The following is a 22,203-nucleotide window of genomic DNA, read 5'->3' as shown; positions in this document are numbered from 1 at the left end:
TATTTCCTCTTAGAAAGCCCAGAATGTCTTCACTAAAGAAAAGGCTGAAACATTCACAAAATGTTGAAATGCATAACGGATGATTCAACTCGGCTTCATCCCAAGATGGCCACCATCTCAGAAGCCAATATCCAGCCAATTTGATTCACTCTGCATGATATCAAGAAATGGTTTAGAGCAGTCAATACAGCAAAGTTTATAGTACCAGATAATATCCAGGCGGTATTTACAGCAGCGGCATCTACGTTGTGGAAAATTGCCCAAGTATATCCTATTCACAAAAAGCACAACAAATCCAATATGTTCAATTAACGACCCTCCAGTCTACAATCAATCATTGTGAAGTAATAGAACATTACATTGATAGCCTCCAATATGCATTTTGCAAGGACCACAAGGTTCCAGATTTCACACAGTCTTGGACCAAACATAAGCAAAAGAGCTGAATTCCAGAGGCGAAGTAACAGTGACTGCCCTTGGCATCAAGGCAACACGAGTGTGGCATTAAAGTGCATAGCAAGGGCTGAAGCCAATGGGCAACAAAGGCAAAATATTCCAGTGGTTGGAGTTATACCTCATTGTTGGAAGTCATTCATTCTAGGACTTCACTTTAGGAGATCCTCAGGACAATGTCTCTTCAAAACCATCTTCATCTGCTTCATCAATAAACTTTCTTGCATCATAAGAAGTTAGGATGTTCACCAACAAGTACACAATGTTCAATTCAATCCATAACCAACATGGATAACTTCATTCACTACTACTCTGAACTGATTCAATGATCTACAGACTCACTTTCAATGACTCTTCAACTCATGTTCTTAATATTCTTTTAAGTTGCACAATTTGACTTCTTTTGCACGTTGTTTGTTTGTCAGTCTTAGTCTGTTTATAGAACATCGAACATAGAAATCCACAGCACATTACAGGTCCACAATGTTGTGCTGCCCATGTAACCTACTCTAGAAACTGCCTAGAATTTTCCTCCTGCCTAGCCCTTTATTTTTCTAAGCTCCATGTACTTATCAAGTCAAGTCAAGTCACTTTTTATTGTCATTGCGACCATAACCGCTGGTACAGTACATAGTAAAAATGAGACAATGCTTTTCGGGATCATGGTGCTACATGAAACAATACAAAAACCAGACTGAACTACGTAAAACAACACAGACAAAAAAAAAAGAAAACTACACTAGACTACAGACCTAACCAGGACTGCATAAAGTGCACTAAAACAGTGCAGGCATTACAATAAATAATAAGCAAGACAATAGGCACAGTAGAGGGCAGTAGGTTTGTGTCAGTTCAGGCTCTGGGTATTGAGGAGTCTGATGGTTGGGGGAAGAAACTGTTACATAGTCTGGTTGTGAGAGCCTGAATGGTGCCTTTTTCCAGATGGCAGGAGGGAGAAGAGTTTGTATGAGGGTTGTGTGGGGTCCTTCACGATGCTGTTAGCTTTGTGGATGCAGCGTGTAGTGTAAATGTCTGTAATGGTGGGAAGAGAGACCCCGATGATCTTCTTAGCTGACCTCACTATCCGCTGCAGGGTCTTGCGATCCGAGATGGTGCGATTTCCAAACCAGGCAGTGATGCAGCTGCTCAGGATGCTCTCAATATAACCCCTGTAGAACGTGTTGAGGATGGGGGTGGGGGGTGAGAGATGGACTTTCCTCAGCCATCACAGAAAGTAGAGACGCTACTGTGCTTTCTTTGCTATGGAGCTGGTGTTGAGGGACCAGGTGAGATTCTCTGCCAGGAGAACACCAAGAAATTTGGTGCTCTTAACGATCTCTACCAAGGAGCCATCAATTCTCAGTGGTGAATGGTCACTCCGTGCCCTCCTGAAGTCAACAACCATCTCTTCTTTTTAATTCACATTCAGAGACAGGTTGTTGGCTCTGCACCAGTCTGTTAGCCGTTGCACCTCCTCTCTGTAAGCTGACTCGTCATTCTTGCTGATGAGACCCACCACGGTTGTGTCATCGGCGAACTTGATGATGTGGTTTGAGCTGTGTGTTGCAGCACAGTCGTGGGTCAGCAGAGTGAACAGCAGTGGACTGAGCACACAGCCTTGGGGGACCCCAGAGTTCAGTGTGATGGAGATGTTGCCTCCGATCCGGACTGACTGAGGTCTCCCAGTCAGGAAGTCCAGCATCCAGTTACAGAGGGAGGTGTTCAAGATACAAGATACAAGATTCAGTTTATTGTCATTTAGAAACCACAAATGCAATGCAGTTAAAAAATGAGAATGTTCCTCTAGAATGATATCAGAAAAGCACACGATAAAGCAGACTACACCAGAAAATCCACATAATGTTTGGTAATCCCCAAATCCAGAGTCCAGAGAGGCTGCTGTATATTAATATCACGCTACCATCTTAGCACGTTCCCCGGAAAGGAGCTCCAAATTCACCAGACAAAACAAGACTACCCAGACACACCAAGTCAGGAGACCAACTCTACCACCCAACAAACCAAAAACTAAAGCTATAAGACCTACACAAAACCATATAGTTACATATAGTTATAGTTAGCATATCGTTACAACAGTGCAGACAATACCATAATTGATAAAAACAGACCATGGGCACAGTAAAAAATAGTCCAAAGATGTGAAAAGACTATAAGTTCGAAAGAAACCACCACACAGTTTCCACAAGTCCTCAGGGTCCCGATAGACTTGTCATCTCATGCAGGCGGCAGAAGGGAATACACCCGCTACAGACTTCCATGGCTCAGCCCCGCAGACACAGCACACAGTGAAAGCACCCTGACGGCAGTGGACTCTGAGTCCGTCGAACCTTCGAGCCTCCAACCATCCCCTCCGGCACAGCCTCTCTGAGCACCATCCTCTGCCGAGCGCACTATGGCGCCCCCGCCAATGGCCACCGGCAACACAACCCCGAGGACTGGGGGCCTGTTCTTCCCAGCAGAGACCCGGACCGCACAACAGCAGCAGGAACGAAGAAGGCCTTCCTGGAGATTTCCAGATGTTCCTCTGTGCTCCCACATCCATTTTTCATCAGATTAGGATTGTGCATGGCACCCCGCTTGACAAATAACAGACATCAGGCCCAGTAGGCTCAGCTTTCCAATCAGTTTCTGAGGAATGATTGTGTTGAATGCTGAACTGAAGTCTATGAACAGCATTCAAACGTATGTGTCTTTTTTGTCCAGGTGGGTTAGGGCCAGGTGGAGGGTGATGGCAATGGTGTCGTCTGTTGAATGGTTGGGACGGTACGCAAACTGCAGGGGGTCCAGTGAGGGGGGGCAGCAGGGTCTTGATGTGCCTCATGACGAGCCTCTCGAAACACTTCATGATGATGGACGTGAGTGCAACGGGACGGTAGTCATTGAGGCAGGACACTGAAGAATTCTTCGGCACGGGGACGATGGTGGCGGCCTTGAAGCACATTGGAACAGAGGCGCTGTTCAGGGAGATGTTGAAGATGTCAGTGAGAACATCGGCTGCTGGTCCTCTGAGCACTCTACCAGGAATGTTGTCTGGTCCAGCAGCCTTCCGTAGGTTGACAGGGTTCTTCTCATATCGGCCACGGTGGGACACAGCGCCTGGTCATTTGGAGGAGGTGTGGACTTCGTCACCGCCACGTCATTTACTGCCTCAAAACGAGCGTAGAAGTTGTTCAGCACATCTGGGAGGAGGGCATCACCCACACAGTCAGGTGATGTTGTCCTGTAGTTGGTGATGTCCTGAATGCCCTTCCTCATGTGCCGCGTGTCGCCGCTGTCCTGGAAGTGGCTGTGGATTCACTGGGCGTGTGCACGCTTTGCCTCTCTGATGGCTCGGGACAGTTTGGCCCTCGCTGTTGTAAGGGCTGTCTTGTCACCTGCTCTGCAGGCGGAGTCACGGGTCCTCAGCAGTGCATGCACTTCCGTGGTCATCCATGGCTTCTGGTTAGCACGTGTAGTGATGGTCCTGGAAAAAGTGACGGCATTTATCTAAGAGTCGCTTAAAAGACCCTATTGTATCCGCCTCTACATTTTGGTAGGAATAATCAAAATAGGACATACATGGTAAATGGTAGGGCATTGAGGATTGCAGTAGAACAGAGTGATCTAGGAATAATGGTGCATAGTTCCCTGAAGGTGGAATCTCATGTGGATAGGGTGGTGAAGAAAGCTTTTGGTATGCTGCCCTTTATAAATCAGAGCATTGAGTATAGGAGTTAGGATATAATGTTAAAATTGTACTAGGCATTGGTAAGGTCAAATTTAGAGTACTGTGTACAATTCTGGTCACCAAGTTATAGGAAAGATGTCAACAAAATAGAGAGAGTACAGAGGAGATTTACTAGAAAGTTACCTGGGTTTCAGCACCTAAGTTACAGGGAAAGGTTGAACAAGTTAGGTCTTTATTCTTTGGAGCATAGAAGGTTGAGGGGGGACTTGATAGAGGTATTTAAAATTATGAGGGGGATAGATAGAGTTGACGTTGATAGGCTTTTTCCATTGAGAGTCGGGGAGATTCAAACAAGAGGACATGAGTTGAGAGTTAAGGGGCAAAAGTTTAGGGGTAACACGAGGGGGAATTTCTTTACTCAGAGAGTGGTAGCTGTGTGGAATGAGCTTCTGGTAGAAGTGGTAGAGACTGGTTCGATATTGTCATTTAAAGTAAAATTGGATAGGTATATGGACAGGAAAGGAATGAAAGGTTATGGGCTGAGTGCAGGTCGGTGGGACTAGGTGAGAGTAAGAGTTCGGCACGGACTAGAAGGGCTGAGATGGCCTGTTTCCATGTTGTAATTGTTATATGGTTATATGGTTATTGCCCCCTTCCTGTTTCTGACTTCCATCCACACTGACTCAGTAGACAATCACTCCATAACTCCTCCTTTTCTGCAGCTGTGATACTATCCCTGATTAGCAATGCCACGCCCCCATCTCTTTTGCTTCTCTCGCTGTCCTTTTTGAAACATCTAAAGCTCGGCACACTCAGTAACCATTCCTGCCCCTGAGACATCCAAGTCTCTGTAATGGCCACAATGTCATAGTTCCACATATTGATCCACGCTCTAAGTTTATCCACCTTGTTTATGATACTCCTTGTATTAAAATAGCTACATCTCAAACCATCTGGCTGAGTGCATCTTTGCTCTAACACCTACCTATCCTTCCTCACAAACTCCAAACTGTCTCTACTTGTGTGCCAACTGCCCCATCCTCTGCCTCCTCACTTTGGTTCCCCCCTCCCGTGAACCTAGTGTAGACCCTCCCCAATAACATTAACAAACCTCCCTCCTGGGATATTGGTTCCCCTCAAATTTAGGTGCAACCCATCCCACTTGTACGGATCACCCCTTCCCTAGAAAAGGTTCCAATGATCCAAGAACTTGAAACTCCTTGAAAGCCTGCACTCCTCAGTCACTCATTCATCTGCACTATCTTCCTGTTCTGACCTTCCCTAGCTCGTTCCCAGGGAGTAATCCAGAGATTACCACCTTGGAGGTCCTGCTCTTCAGCCTCCTTCCTAACTCCTTAAACTTACTGCGCAGGACCTCTACCCCTCTCCTGCGTATGTCATCACTGCCAATTTTTACCACAACCTCTGGCTGCTCACCCACCCCTTCAAGAATATTTTGCAACCACTCACGGACATCCTGGATCCTAGCACCCGGGAGGCAACACACTATCCTGGTGTCTCTTTTGCTGCCGCAGAATCTCCTATGTGTCCCCCTCACTATCAAGACCCCTATGACAATTGCTCCGCCTGACATCACCCTACCCGTCTGAGGCTCAGAGCCAGCCACAGTGCTATTGGTCTGGCTGCAGCTGCTTTGCCCAACTGTTTATGTATAATTTTTCATAAAATTCTATGGTATTTCTTTTTTCCTATAAATGCTTGCAAAACACACAATATCAAGGTAGTGCATGGTAACAGATCCGTACAAACTTCACCAATAAATTTACTTTGAACTTTGGACTAACTCCTCAGTCAATGAAAAAGCACATGCAGCAAAATCTAGAAAGCATTCAGTGATAGGCCGATGAGTGGCCAAGTAACATTTGCACCACAGAAATTCCAGGCAATAATTATCAACAACCTATCTTTCATATCAATACAACCACTGAGCAATAACACTCCACCCGATCATCAATATTATACTATATTACTGTGTTTTACCATCTGATATGAATGTACAAGGGTATATGTGCTATCTTAGGGACAGAAACGTGGGCAGACGGGGTGGGGTGGCCTGTTGGTGAGGAATGAGATTCAGTCCTTTGCAAGGGGGGACATAGGATCAGGAGAAGTAGAGTCTGTGTGGATAGAACTGAGGAACAGTAAGGGCAAAAAGACCCTAATGGGTGTTGTCTACAGGCCCCCAAACAGTAGCATGGATATTGGGTGCAAGTTGAATAGGGAGTTAACATTGGCATGTGGCAAAGGTAATGTCGCAGTAGTTATGGGGGATTTCAACATGCAGGTGAACTGGGAGAATCCGGTTGGTGCTGGACCCCAGGATAGGGAGTTTGTAGAGTGCCTACGGGATGCATTCTTGGAACAGCTTGTACGAGAGCCGACCAGGGACAAGGCTATTCTGGATTTAGTGTCGTGTAATGAACAGGATTTGATAAGCGATCTTGAAGCAAAGGAGCCATTAGGAGGTAGTGACCATAATATGATAAGTTTTTATCTGCAATTTGAGAAGGATAAGGGCAGATCGGAGGTGTCAGTGTTGCAGTTGTACAAAGGAGACTATGGAGCCATGAGGGAGGAGCTGGCCAAAGTTAAATGGACAGATATCCTAGCAAAAAAGACAGTGGAACAGCAATGGCAGGTATTCTTGGGAATAATGCACAAGGTGCAAAATCTGTTCATCCCCCAGAGAAGGAAGGATTCAAAGGGGGGAAAGGGGCCACAGTGGTTGACAAAGGAAGTCAGAGATTGCATAGCATTAAAAAAAAAGAAGTATGACAGAGCTAAGGTGAGTGGGAAGACAGATGATTGGGAAATTTTTAAGGAACAACAGAACTTAACTAAAAAGGCAATACAGGGAGAAAAAATGAGGTACGAACGCAAGCTAGCCAGGAATATAAAGGAGGACTGCAAAAGCTTTTTTAGGTATGTGAAGAGAAAGAAGATAGGTAAGAACAATGTTGGGCCCTTGAAGAATGAATTGGCTGAAATTGTTATGGGAAACAGAGAAATGGCAGAAGAATTTAATAAGTACTTTAGATCTGTCTTCACTAAGGAAGACACAAGCAATCTCCCAGATGTATTGATGGGCCAAGGACATAGGGTAACAGAGGAAATGAAACAGGTTGACATTAGGAAGGAAACGGTGATGAGTAGACTGATGGGACTGTAGGCTGACAAATTCCCAGGTCCAGATGGTCTGCATCCTAGGGTACTAAAGGAGGTGGCTCTGGAAATTGCGGATGCATTGGTAATCATTTTCCAATGTTCCTTAGATTCAGGATCAGTTCCTGAGGATTGGAGAATGGCTAATGTTATCCCACTTTTTAAGAAAGGAGGGAGGGAGAAAACAGAGAACTATCGACCTGTCAGCCTAACATCAGTAGTGGGGAAAATGCTAGAGTCCATTATTAAAGATGAAATAGTGGCATATCTAGATAGCAGTGATAGGATTGGGCCGAGCCAGCATGGATTTACCAAGGGCAAATCATGCTTGACTAATCTATTGGAGTTTTTCGAGGATGTAACCAGGAAGTTAGACAAGGGAGATCCAGTGGATGTAGTGTACCTCGATTTTCAGAAGGCATTTGATAAGGTCCCACATAGGAGATTGGTGGGTAAAATCAGAGCTCATGGCATTGGGGGGAAGATATTGACATGGATAGAAAACTGGTTGGCAGATAGAAAGCAAAGGGTAGCGGTAAATGGGTGTTTCTCAGAATGGCAGGTGGTGACTAGTGGGGTGCCACAGGGCCCACAGCTGTTTACAATTTACATCAACGATTTAGATGAAGGCATTGAGAATAACATCAGCAAGTTTGCAGATGATACTAAGCTGGGTGGCAGTGTGACATATGATGAGGATGTTAGGAGAATTCAGTGTGACTTGGATAGGCTGGGTGAGTGGGCAGATACTTGGCAGATGACGTTTAATGTGAATAAGTTGAGGTTATCCACTTTGGGAGTAAGAACAGGAAGGCAGATTATTATCTGAACGGTGTAGAGTTAGGTAAGGGAGAAATACAAAGAGATCTAGGAGTCCTTGTTCATCAGTCACTGAAGGTGAATGAGCAAGTGCAGCAGGCAGTGAAGAATGCTAATGGAATGTTGGCCTTTATTACAAAGGGAATTGAGTACAAGAGCAAGGAAATCCTTTTACATTTGTACAGGGTCCTGGTGAGACCACACCTGGAGTATTGTGTACAGTTTTGGTCTCCAGTGTTAAGGAAGGACATCCTGGCTGTAGAGGAAGTGCAGCGTAGATTCACAAGGTTAATTCCTGGGATGTCCGGACTGTCTTACGCAGAGAGGTTAGAGAGACTGGGCTTGTACACGCTGGAATTAAGGAGATTGAGAGGGGATCTGATTGCAACATACAAGATTATTAAGGGATTGGACAAGATAGAGGCAGGAAATATGTTCCAGATGCTGGGAGAGTCCAGTACCAGAGGGCATGGTTTGAGAATAAGGGGTAGGTCATTTAGGACAGAGTTAAGGAAAAACTTCTTCTCCCAGAGAGTTGTGGGGGTGTGGAATGCACTTCCTCAGAAGGCAGTGGAGGCCAATTCTCTGGATGCTTTCAAGAAGGAGCTAGATAGATATCTTATGGATAGGGGAATTAAGGGATATGGGGACAAGGCAGGAACTGGGTATTGATTGTAGATGATCAGCCATGATCTCAGAATGGTGGTGCAGGCTCAAAGGGCCGAATGGTCTACTTCTGCACCTATTGTCTATTGATGTTCTTTTCATCATCAACAAGGCACAAGTCAATAGTGAGATGGAATTACTTCCACATGCAGTGCCAACAGCCTCAATATCTTAAGCAAACCAGCCCGCTTCAATGTCACCCTATCATCGGCCCTAAATATTCATCTCATCTACCATCAGTGCACAGCGACTGCATTATGTAGCATTTACATTTACATTGAAGTTACTCATCCAGGCACTTCTCAAACCTGTTGAATGATAAGTACTGGCAGTATTTTAGTGAAACTTCCAATACTCTGAAAAAGCCTGCAATGTTCATTATTCAATCATCGTACAACATGCCTGTGCTTATTTTAATTTTACAACATTCCTGTGATTACTTTCACTCTATACTCCCCTTGTTTTGGACCAGTCACCATCAGAGTGGTCAGAGTTAGAGGGGAGATTTTGAGGCTTTAGTTCTTCGAGGCTTCAATGAAGAGAGACTTTAGTGAGAGAAGGCAAAAAAGCTGTAGGTAAAGTTTTATTTTCTCCCCACAGTTTATTGTTCTTCCTTCTTTACAGTTGCTCAGTTAGGAACAGTGAAGATGCCAGGCAGGATAGTGGAATGCTCCTGTTAAGGGAAGTGTGGAAACAGCATCCAGCTGCAGCTTCTAACAATCCTCCTTAAGGAGTTGCAGCTGCAACTAGATTAACTCCAGAGCATTCAGGAGGCTGAAGGAGTGATAGATAGGATATACAGAGAGGTAGTTACACCCACGGTGCAGAACACAGGAAACTGGGAGGCAGTCAGGAAAGGAAAAGGAGTTAAGAGCCAGAGCAGAGTACCCCTATGGCCATCCTCCTAAACAACAGGTACACCACTTTGGATACCTTTGGAGGGATGACCAAGAGAGGAAAATCACAGTGGCCAAGTCTCTGGCACTGAGTCTGGCTCTATGACTCAGAAGAGAAGGGGGGGGGGGGGGGAGGGAGAGAAGAGATGAGCTGTGGTGATAGGGGATTTGTTAGTTAGTGGAACAAAAAGAAGTTCTGTGGACAAGAACAACAGACAGACAGACATACTTTATTGATCCCGAGGGAAATTGGGTTTCATTACAGCCATGCCAACCAAGAATAGTGTAGAAATATAGCAATATAAAAAAATATGATATATAACAAGATTCCTGGATGGTACATTGCCCCTTCAGTGCCAGGTAGCGACATCTTGGATTGAGTTGTCTGTTTTCCTAAGTGGGAGCGTGAACATCTAGAGGTCATGGTCCATGTAGCTACCAATGACATAGGTAGGAAGAGAGATGAGGTTCTGCAAAGTGAGTTCAAGGAGTTAGGTCCTAAGTTAAAGGGCAGGACCTCCATGATTGTGATCTCAGTATTGCTATCCATGCCACATGATGGTGAGGCCATAAATAGGAAGATCATACAGTTTAACACGTGGCTTACGAGTTGGTGTAGGTGAAAGGGCATAATATTTTTGGATCATTGGGCTCTTTTTCAGGGAAGGTGGGACCTGTACAGAAGAGATGGGTTGCAGCTGAACTGGAACAGGACTAATATCCTGGTGGGAAGGTTCGCTGGTGCTGCATGGGGGTGGCAGTGGATTTTAAACTAGAGTTGCCGGGCACGGGAACCAGAGTGTAAGAACAGATTATGGAGAGGTTGTGGAGACAAATGTTGTGAAAACCTCAGACAAAGTCAGGAATGAAAAGGTTGAGCATGGTATGACTAGTGTCCTGAGCTGTGTATAGGTATTTCATTGCAAGAAGTATTGTAGGAAATGTAGATGAGCTCTGCATTTGGATCAAAACCTGAAATTATGATATTGTAGCCATTAGTGAGACTTGCTTGCAGGAGGGGCAGGATTTGCAGCTCAGTTTTCTGGGGTTCCATCGTTTTTGATGTGACAGAGCAGGAGGGATTAAAGGAAGAGGGGTGGCATTATTCATCAGGGAAAATGTAACAGCAGTGCTCAGTCAGGACAGGCTGGAGAATTCATCTAGTGAGCCATTTTTGGCGGAACCTAAAAAATAAGAAAGTTATGACCACCTTAATGGGGCTATATTACAGACCACCCAACAGTCCAAGGGCTTTAGAACAAATTTGTAGAGAGATCGCAAACTGTTGCAAGAAACATAAGGTTGCTATAGAAGGTGATTTTAACTTTTCACGTATTGACTGGGGCTCCCATATTGAAAATTGGCTAGATGGGATAGAATTTGTCAAATGTGTTCAGAAAAGTTTTTAAAACAGTACATATACGTCCCAATGAGAGATTGTGCGATACTTGATCTGCTATTAGGGAATGAGACTGGCAGGTGACAGGGGTTTGTGTAGGTGAACACTTTTCACATAGTGATCAAAATGCCATTTGTCTCAAAGTAAATATGCAAAAAGATAGGTCTGGTCCGTGGATTGAGATTCAAAATTGGAGAAAGGCCAATTTTGCTAAAATCAGGAAGGATCTAACAAGTGTCAATTGGGACAGGGTATTTTCTGGTACAGGTGTACTTGATAAGTGGGAGGCCTTCAAAGGTGAAGTTTTGAGACCACAAAGCTTGTACGTGCGGGGAAATTTGGTTTTCATGGGATATAAAGAAGACCTAGGTTAAGAAAAAAAGAAGGTACATATCAGGGATAGACAAGTCGGAATAAATGAGATACTTGAGGAAGAAATGTAGAAGAACACTTAAAGAAATCAGGAGGGTTAAAGTAGTCTTGAGTTTGCCTTAGCAGACAAGGTGAAGGAGATTCGTAAGAGATTCTACAGATATACATATTAAGAACAAATGAATTGCAAGGGACAAAATTGGTTCTCTGGAAGAACAGAATGTTAATCCATGCATGTCAGGAGACAGACACAGAGTCTGTAGAAGTAAGGCAAAATGGCATCAACTTCGTGGACTCTATACAGATTACAGAGGTGGAGGGGCTTGCTGTCTTGAGGCAAATTAAGGTGGGTAAATCCCCAGTGCCTGACAAAGTGTTGCCTCGGAACTTGTGGAAGGCAAGTGCAGAAATTGCTCGGGCCCTAGTAAAGATATTTAAATCATCCTTAGTGACAAGTGAAGTGCCGGAGGACTAGAGGACAGCCAATGTTGTTCTGCTGTTTAAGAAAGGTTATACAAATAAATCAGGAAATTATAGGCTGCTGAGCCTGACATCAGTAGTGGGAAAGTTATTGGAAGGTGTTCTAAGGGACCAGATATATGAGTATTTGGATCGACAAGGACTGATTAAGGATAATCTTTATGGCTTCATGCATGGTAGATTGTGTCTGAACAATCTTATAGAATTTTTTGAGGAAGTTACCAGGTAAGTTGATGAAGGCAAGGCAATGGATGTTTTCTACATGGATTGTACGAAGGCATCTGAAGACATCCCACATGGGAAATTGGTCAAGAGGTTCAGTCGCTTAGCACTCAAGATGAGGTAGTAAATTGTATTAGATATTGGCCTTGTGGGAGAAGCCAGAGAGTGGTAGTGTAAGGTTGCCTCTCTGACTGGAGGACTGTGACTAGTGGGTGCTGCCAGGATTGTCACCTATATGAACAATCTAGCTGATAATGTGGTTAACTGGATCAGCAAATTTGCAGATGACACCCAGATTGGGGTTGTAGTGGACAGTGAGGAAGACTATCGTGGCCAGCAGTGGGATCTGGACCAACTGGAAAAAATGGGCTGAAAAATGGCAAATGAAGTTTAATGCACACAAGTGCGAGGTGTTGCACTGCAGTGGGACCAACTAGGGTAGGTCTTACAGAGTGAATGGTAGGACACTGAGGAGTATGGTAGAACAAAGGGATTTGGGAATACAGGTCCATAATTCATTGAAAGTGGTGTCACAGTTTGATAGGGTTGTAAAGAAATCTTTTGGCACATTGGCCTTCATAGATCAAAGTCTTGAGTACAGAAGATGGAATGTTATGTTGAAATTCTGTAAGACATTAGTGAGGCCTAATTTGAGATATTGTGTGCAGTTTTGGTCACCTACCTACAGGAAAGAAGTAAATAAGTTTGAAAGAGTACAGAGAAAATTTACAAGGATGTTGCCGGGTCTGAAGGACCTGAGTTATAAGGAAAGATTGAATAGGTTAGGACTTTATTCCTTGGAATATAGATGATTGAGGGGAGATTTGATAGAGATATACAAAATTATGAATAGTATAGATTGAGTAAATGCAAGCAAGCTTTTTTCACTGAGATTTGGTGGGACAAGGAGAGATCATGGGTTAAGGGGAACATGACTGAAACTCTCTTCACTCAGAGGATCGTGAGAGAGTGGAACAAGCTGCCAGGACAAGTGGTGCATGCGAGCTTGATTTCAAAGTTTAAGAGAAGTTTGGATAGGTACATGGATGGTAGTAGTATGGAGTACTATGGTACCCGGTACAGGTCGATGGAAATAAGCAGTTTAAATGGCTCAGCACAGACTAGATGGACCGAAGGGCCTGCTTCTGTGCTATAGTTTTCTATGACACTATGTATTCCAAATATTCGTAATCCTCTGAGGGAAAATGTTTGTCTCATTTCTCATTAAATGGGAGAAACTTCATTTTTGACTGTGACTCCAAGTTCTAGATTCTCCAGCAGCAGCAGCAGCATTCTCTCCACCTCCTTTTTATCAGGACCTGTCAGGATCTTCTTGGCTTTGCTCCTGTAGTATCTCAGTTCTGCTCATGCTTCCAACTCTTGCTCGATATAAATAAACATAATAACAGTGAATGCACCTTTTATTTCTCTTCCTGCAGTTCAAAAATATAATTTTTACTAAATTAGTCACAGCCAATTTCTTGGCTCTCAGCCAAGATACGTTATTCAATTGTAGAGGGAGTAGCATCATGTTTTGATTTTATGGTCATATAACCTTATTGTTTTGGCTCTTCAGACCATTCATCAAGCAAATTGTAGTTATACTTGTCATGATACTGCTCTCTCGGAAAACAATGGATTCCCGATTGTTTCTCGGGAGAAATAATAGCACACATTCCTTTGTGTACAATATTGCACACAATCCATCCAATTTGGCTTTAAGCATTTAAGCCAGTAATTTCCTGCTCTATGTTTTATGTGTCTTTGAACATGAAACTCTGCTTTTAACATTCCCAGCTCGTCCCTTTCCATCACTATTAACCCTTACTATCAAAAGACTGAATTTTCCAGCACAACTATCTAATAACATCCGATCGAATACGTACACTTTGTTTCACTAAGACCCTCTTTTTCTTTGTCTGCATTTCGTCCAGTTTGAATCCTCCCTATTGCCCTGGTCTGCATTTTTCACGTTTAGCTGTACTTTCCCGACATGCACTGACCGATTTTAGCCTTTCTCTATGACTATTGTCTGAGCGGACCCTCCTTGTAACTCCCTGTTACTTATGATGTTGTTTGGCTTCGCACTGTTTTCCGTGTCGGCACTGACCCACTTTGCCACCTCTCTCCTGCTCGTCTGCATTGATACAGTTTATAGTTTCCCTCTGTTGATCGTTTTCTTGTCCACACTGACCAAAGCTCTTCTTCATTGAATTTTATCTATTGTCCTTCCCTGCACTAACCCTATTTGACCCTCTCCGTTTGCATCACCCCACTCTATTGATCGTCTCGCAGGTCGCCGTTTTGCCATTCTCTGCATGGAATTGCGGCAGACGGGAAAGCCCGCCTACAGCACCCAGATTGGCAGGCCGAACGCGCTGCTGATTGGACGCGACGGACTGTCAGTTATGGATTGGGCGTCGTCAAAGAGAAGGCCTGACTGAGGCCGAGTGGCTTGAAGTGGTTCTGGGGTCGGCGCGCTGAAGTTGAGTGGTATCTCGGCGCAGGAGGTGAGTGACAGATGGCCAGCAGGGTCAGAGTGAGGGCACTTGGGGGCTCTGCGTTAATGGGAATGTGGGGCTTCTCACCCGGGCTGGGCTGGAGCAGGCCCGGAGCCGGGGCAGCGCCTGGGAATGCGATGCCGAGCAGGGAGCCCCTCCGCAGGTGAGGCTGCGAGGGAACCGCAAGCTGCTTCTCTCAGCACCACCCACCACAGCGACTCCTGAAACTTTCCATCAGTATCATCAACAGGCGGATTCGTTCCCGCATTTACCCCCTTCAAGATTTCACTCAATTCAATGTAATCAGGGCAATTGTATGAAATTTCTATTGTACCCGGAGTCTGGAGGGAGGAGTTTTAACTGAGAGGGAGATGTTTCTTGCTTTAGTGCCAGTGTGCCAAAGAAACCCAGTGGTTTCTTTGCTGTATCTTGGTGAGGAGCCAAGCATTCTTTAAAGTGTCTGGAATCTGAGGTTAAGTTGATGATCATCTGGTTGCCAATGGCGTTGCTGCGTGCGGGTGCCCAGCTCCAGCAGAATTGTTAGAAAAACATTCCCCTCAGAATATTCATCTGAATGTTTATCTGTTCATTGTAAGGAATTATGTGCGTAAACTGTTGAATATCGTGGTATTGTGTAGTGTTCGCTAGATGTTAGAGATTAGTAGAATTGAAATTTGAGCATAAATTAATACGGTAAGTGTTTTAATTTGTGCTTGTGGATGCTGCTATATGCCAAGAAGCTGCTGGAGGTACATTTTAAAAAAAATTGTACCCCGCATTCATGTACTTGTCCATATGACAATAAACTTGACTTTGCCGGTATAGAATACATGAAACTTAATGAACAACATTATTATCACTGGCTGGGAGGACGGAGTGCCATAGCTTTGTGTGAAAGCTAGTATGAATTCAAAATTCTTTTCATTTTTATGATTATAACTTGTGAGGAGATGTGCTTTTAATAGTTTGATCAGATAGCCAAAACTTGAATCAGGGATGTCAACACAGTTATTCATTGGTAAATTGTTTTGCATTTATTAAAAAATACTGAAATGCTTTGATCAGCAATTGTTGCAGAGTAGTTTTAGCATACGTAATATGGTACGTCAGTACATTACTTGTACAATAGAAATCCTAAACCCAGAAAGTATACACAATTTAAATGCTAAGGCTATTATGTTTTTTAGGAATGGTGTGGAATAGGGGAGTGAAGTGGGGGTGTGGAGAGATGAGTAGGGTTGCTAATAGTTATGTTTATATCCCCAAGACACTTGTCCAATCAGATCTGGTAATTTGTGAAGGTGAACACACTTTGTCCAGAGACCTCATTATGCTGTCTTGGATGCACCTCACACAAAGATCATTAAGATTTTAGTCCCCTAAACTTATTTAACCTTGTTTAAACAAGGGGTATTGCTAGCCCTGCCTTCCTGTTTATAGAGACATTAATTTAAATGTAGTAATTAATCTTTCTCACACTATATATTTAAGTTCTGTTGTTTAGTGATTTTACATTAGATTGCTAGGTTTCAATACATTCGCATAATTCTAGCTAGCAAAGATGCATAACACAAATTGGTTTATTATTATCACATGTACCAAGATAGAAAGGAAAGATTTGTTTGCAATTCATTCACATAAATCTTTCCATACATAAAGGTCGTACAAAAGGAAAACAGTAACAGATTGCAGAGTATAGTTTTACAGTTACAGAGAAAGTGTAGCACAGAGACAATAGAAAGTGACAGGGTAAATTGAGAGATCAAAAGTTCATCTTTATCGTACATGAGGTTCATTCACGAATCTTATAACAATGGGATAGAAGCTGTCCTTGAGCCTGATGGTATGTATTCTTAAGCTTTTGTATCTTCTGCCTGAAGATGGGGGGGGGGGGTAGTGGAGAAGAGAGAATGGGGTGGGAGGGTTCTTTTATTATGTTTGCTGCTTTCCCGAGGCAGTGGGAACTGTTGACAGAATCAGTGGTTTTTGACATAGACTAGGCTGTATTTGTAACTGCAATTTGTTGTAGTCTTGGGCAGAGGTTGCCATAGCTGTCTGTGGATGTGACTGACAGTGTTGCTGACACTGCAGTTCTGGCATTGTTATGAACTACATTTTATTAACTACTGTACTATATTGTATGTATCACTGACCAACAATTTCTTGAACTTTTTTGGTTTATAGGGGCAATTAACAAGCTATTGCCATGAAACTCAAGTTTTGGTGAAGTCATCAAATACCTGGATATAAAGAAATCATGAAGATGAAGGTTGTTACCTGTCTTTTTTTTTTGTTGAAATGTGTTATTTGTTTCAATTGGTGACAAGGCAGCAGTTAATCCATCGTTTTCTTGCCTATTATAATGGATGGTTAACAAAATTTAGATTTTCTGTAGTTCCCCAAGATTATCCTGTAATTTTTTAAAAACCAGATAGATCCTACATCCTCTTGGGTTTTAGTAGGTTAATGTATTCCTTGATTTGATAATGATACTATCCTATTTTAGATACCTGCAGCTCTTCACAAGCAACAGAACACCTTTGTTCTGACAAGTGAGGTTTCGCTATGGAATCTCGCATTGAGGATTTAATGGTACTGTAGTCCTACCTGTAGGCAGTGATGGCTTTTATTTTAGTGATAGTGATTTTGTGTTGGAATGAACATTTTTCTTCCAGGACTGCAGGAAAGCTGAAAGAGGATGGGGGAGTGACAAAAGCCACCAGGAAATACTTTATTTTGCAATGTAATTGGTCTTTTGTTGTTGTTAGCCTAATGTTAAAGGTTTCTAAAATATAAGTAGCAGGTCTAATACATACTGTTGTTATGACCAGAAGTCATCAGGCTTTACTAATATTATATTTGTGCCCAAGTTCTCTATTCTCCCTTCTACCACTTCTGGAGAGTCAGTAGCTTTTGATGCAAGACACCTGTTTGGATATGGAGCCAGTCTTGGAGATTGAAACATCCCAAGTGGGAAGTCCAGCCAAAAGTAGAAATACTTGTAGCAATTGCAATATCAGACACATCCTGTCAAATTAGCTTTCCTTAGATAGAAGCTGTTGTTGAACTTTAAGCTGGAAGTTCATTCGCCAGTTGATACCTCAGCTGACACTTGAGTAAGTGTTTTAAAACACAGAATTTTATGAATATGAGGGTATGAGAACCCAGAGTCAAGTCAATAATAACCAAAATGCTTGAGGTTTAAAAAAACAATACTGATTGGTCAGCTATCAGATTTCTAGGCAAACAAAAATGTGGTGGAATTTTAAAATGCTCTTTTTGAGAAGAATGGGTGTACCTCAAGTGACCTGATGATGCTGTCAAGTTAGCCATTGAAAACATACTTGCAGACTCTGCTTGTGCATTTTAACTGTCTTTTGTAAGATTTCCTTTTACAGTTTACTTTTCCACGTGACATTTTTACAGTGTTCCTTGCAGGGTCCCTTGTGCACAGATCTAACTGGTGGCCTTTGGAAAGAAGGAACACTCCTTGATTGCATCTGATGGTTTCAGTTGGTGGGGGTGGAATCTGGAGGGTGTTGACCTGAAATGACTGAGGAGTGCAGTGTTCAGGCCTTGTATTGTTGGTGCAGGGTGTAGAAGGTGGGCCATCTTTGTACTTTGACACTTACCACATTTAAAAAGTTTGATACCAAACCCCCGCTCTCAGTTTCCCCAAAAATCACATACTCCTTAACCAATAATTGTGGATTTCACTTTGATTGCTTCTTGCTGGTCTTTAGGATTGTTGCTGTATAACTCAATTTGGGAAGTTTGCCTTTCAAAAAGAAAGGCTGAAATCTTTCTCAGATGAGATGAATTGTCCTGAAATGTTTTACTTTTTCATGTTTGTTACCTCATCTGAATATTTTCATAATTTTCTGTTTTATTTCATATTTCCACCATCTTTTTTTTTGTTTTAGCCTTTTAATAAATAATTTGTTGTGATTCCAAATTTTTCATTTAGTTTCTGTTGATATTAAAATAGCCATATTTTACCTAGTGATGCAAACATTTTCAAAATAAGTTTAGATCCTGGTTTCTGTTGGAGGACAGAGTGTTTCTTTGTAAATTTATTGATAGCAGTTATGTGAATATGCTCATGATGGTGTTGTCTTTAGGCTTATACATGTTGGGGTATACAGTTTTTTAGATTTGTAATATTTATCATTGTAATTATTTCCAGCCTCCCTTTTGCAGTGTTTACTTGTATATAAAAACCCCATTTCCAGGAAAGTTGGGATATTTTCCAAAATGCAATAAAAACAAAAATCTGTGATATGTTAATTCACGTGAACCTTTATTTAACTGACAAAAGTACAAAGAAAAGATTTTCAATAGTCTTACTGACCAACTTAATTGTATTTTGTAAATATACACAAATTTAGAATTTGATGGCTGCAACACACTCAACAAAAGTTGGGACAGAGTTAAAATAAGATTGAAAAGTGCACAGAATATTCAAGTAACACCGGTTTGGAAGACTCCACATTAAGGAGGCTAATTGGTAGCAGGTGAGGTATCATGACTGGGTATAAAAGTAGCGTCCATCAGAGGCTCAGTCTTTGCAAGCAAGGATGGGTCGTGGCTCACCCCTTTGTGTCAAAATTCATGAGAGAATTGTTAGTTCAAAAGGAACATTTCCCAACGCAAGGTTGCAGAGAATTTAGGTCTTTCAACATCTACAGTACATAATATTGTGAAAAGATTCAGAGACATCTCAGTGTGTAAAGGGCAAGGTCGGAAGCCACTGTTGAGTGCGCGTGATCGTCAAGCCCTCAGGCAGCACTACCTAAGAAACCGTCATGCTACTGTGACAATTATAGCCACCTGGTCTCAGGAGTACTTCGGAAAACCATTGTCACTTAACAGTCCGTCGCTGCATCCAGAAATGCAACTTGAAACTGTATTACACAAAGAGGAAGCCATACATAAACTCTATGCAGAAATGCAGGCGAGTTCTCTGGGCCCGAGCTCATCTCAGATGGACTGAAAGACTGTGGAACCGTGTACTGTGGTCAGATGAGTCCACATTTCAGCTAGTTTTCGGAAAAAATGGGCGTCGAGTTCTCCGTGCCAAAGATGAAAACGACCATCCTGGTTGTTATCAGTGAAATGTGCAAAAGCCAGCATCTGTGATGGTATGGGGGTACATCAGTGCCCACGGCATGGGTGAGTTGCATGTATGTGAAGGTACCATTGACTCTGAGGCGTATATTAGGATTTTAGAGAGACATATGTTGCCATCAAGACGACCTCTCTTCCCGGGACGTCCATGCTTATTTCAGCAGGACAATGCCAGACCACATTCTGCACAGGCTACGACAGCGTGACTTTGTAGACACAGAACTGCGTGTGCTTGACTGGCCTGCTGCCAGTCCAGATCTATCTCCTCTTGAAAATGTATGGCGCATCATGAAGAGGAGAATCAGACAGTGGAGACCACGGACTGTTGAGCAGCTGAAGTCTTATATCAAGCAAGAATGGACAAAATTTCCAATTGCAAATCTACTACAATTAGTATCCTCAGTTCCAAAACGATTAAAAAGTGTTATTAAAAGGAAAAGTGATGTAACACAATGGTAAACATGCCTCTGTCCCAACTTTTGTTGAGTGTGTTGCAGCCATCAAATTCTAAATTTGTGTATATTTACAAAATACAATTAAGTTGGTCAGTAAAACTATTGAAAATCTTTTCTTTGTACTTTTGTCAGTTAAGTAAAGGTTCACGTGAATTAACATATCACAGATTTTTGTTTTAATTGCATTTTGGAAAATATCCCAACTTTTCTGGAAATGGGGTTTGTAATACCCATCAAATTTATTTAAAATTGTGGATCTTTAGCTCTGTTGTTTAAAGGTTATTTCAGTTTGCACTGGCATCTGTTGCTTTTAGCATATTACTAAGAATCAATAATCCCACTGCTTTGATGATCTCAAATTCAGTTTGATTAATTTATGTCATTTGGAAAAAGGAGCCACCGAATTGCAAGAAACTTTACATTATGAACCAGAGGATTTGTTAACATCACCGTGATAAATTGCTAATGAACTTGACAGTTGATATTAGTGTATTCATTTCATTGCCTCATCAGCTTAATGCTAGTCCTTTGTGTTTTATTAACACCTTTAATATTGTTTATTTACAGTAAAAGGACCCCTGATGATTTATTCGATAAACTCATTTCTTGGTATGGCTCATGATCTTGGTTCAATCTGAGCTCTCACCGTGGCAGCAATTGGGACCTGCAGCTGGACATAATCCTTTGGGACTAAAGCCCTTCTTCTTCAAATTGATATTCCAGCTAAATCCTTCCACTCTCAAAGCTCCCCACTCCTCTGCTATTTTCTATCATAACTTGGCTACTTTGATATTCTTTTCTAAAGGCACAACCTTGAAGCCCTTTTTAAATGGTAGTATTTCTGCTTGTATTTAATTCTCCTATTTCAATCTTCCTCGTGAAATGTTGAGATTAGTTTTGTGCAATCTTGATCGCATTCTGCTTTAATCTGTGGCCTGTCTGTTCGTGGAGGTGATTGTAAAAGATTGAATGGCACAATTTTGGTTGAATGAGAGGATTATGGTAGCCTAGCCAATATTTATCACACAATCAACATCAATAGTTTGTTCATTGTCATGTTGTTGTCATGACCAGTTGTATGTTGTCTTTGACATTTTACCAGTGTAGAAGTACTTTGACAGCATCCTGTGTTTTGTGACAGTTGGTATTTTTCCTATAATTAGGCTGGCAAAGGGAACATATCACTTAAGGTAACCCCATGTGTGATGTTGTTAACCCCTACCCAGCCTCCCTGCATATTATTTATACTTTTGCATTTAATGAATAGCTGTTTTAGCAGTGGATCTGTATCTTGGGTGTGGGGGGAAGTGAAATCAGCAAAACTTTAAAAACACATCAACTTCATGGTCAGTCAGATTATTTATCCCATGGTACAATTTTTTAATATTTCTGGGCTGCTTCTACTCAAAAATCCTGAATTGTAGCATGATTATACTTGCTACCATAGAATTGAGAACTATTAAGCAACGCCCACACAATGCTGGAAGAACTCAGCAGGTCAGATAGCATCTCTGGAGAGAAATTAACAGTCCACGTTTCAGGCTGAGATCCTTTAGGACTCATTTGTTACAAGTAATTTTTTAAAACATAGAATATAGAACTGTACATCACAGGAACGGACCCTTTGGACCACAGTGTTGTGCTGAATCAATTAAATTAGTAATCAAATGAACAACCCAAGTATTCCCCTCAGCCTACACAATGTGCATCTTCAATTTTCCTCTCATTAATGTGCCTATTTAAACATCTCTTGAAAGTTTCTGAGCAACACACGCATCATGTTGGAGGAACCCAGCAGGCCAGGCAGCATTTAGGAAAAGAGTGCAGTCAACGTTTCGGGTTGAAACCCTTCGGCCGGACCATTTCCAGAGTTTCTGCCTCTCCTACCACCCCAGGTAGCATGTACCAGGCACTTCCAAGGAAATGTACATCTATTGGTAAT

General features: G+C 42.4%; 1 protein-coding gene across 3 annotated transcripts in view; it reads left to right on the top strand.

Annotated features, from left to right (window-relative positions):
• The first annotated feature begins 14,595 nt into the window (after positions 1-14,595).
• Positions 14,596-22,203, top strand: part of amer1 (APC membrane recruitment protein 1) — a 60,406-nt gene continuing 52,798 nt past the window's right edge. For 2 of the 3 annotated variants that reach the window (XM_073058042.1, XM_073058040.1), the window contains exons 1-2: positions 14,601-14,688; positions 16,864-16,948. The gene's annotated coding sequence lies outside the window, so the exon portion shown is untranslated. Of the gene's footprint in view, positions 14,689-16,863; positions 16,949-22,203 lie in introns of all 3 variants that reach the window. The other variant, XM_073058041.1, reaches the window with a different exon arrangement.

Source organism: Hemitrygon akajei, chromosome 10 (genome assembly GCF_048418815.1).
Source record: "Hemitrygon akajei chromosome 10, sHemAka1.3, whole genome shotgun sequence".
Classification (NCBI taxonomy): domain Eukaryota; kingdom Metazoa; phylum Chordata; class Chondrichthyes; order Myliobatiformes; family Dasyatidae; genus Hemitrygon; species Hemitrygon akajei.
This window is presented reverse-complemented; position numbering and strand designations above follow the sequence as displayed.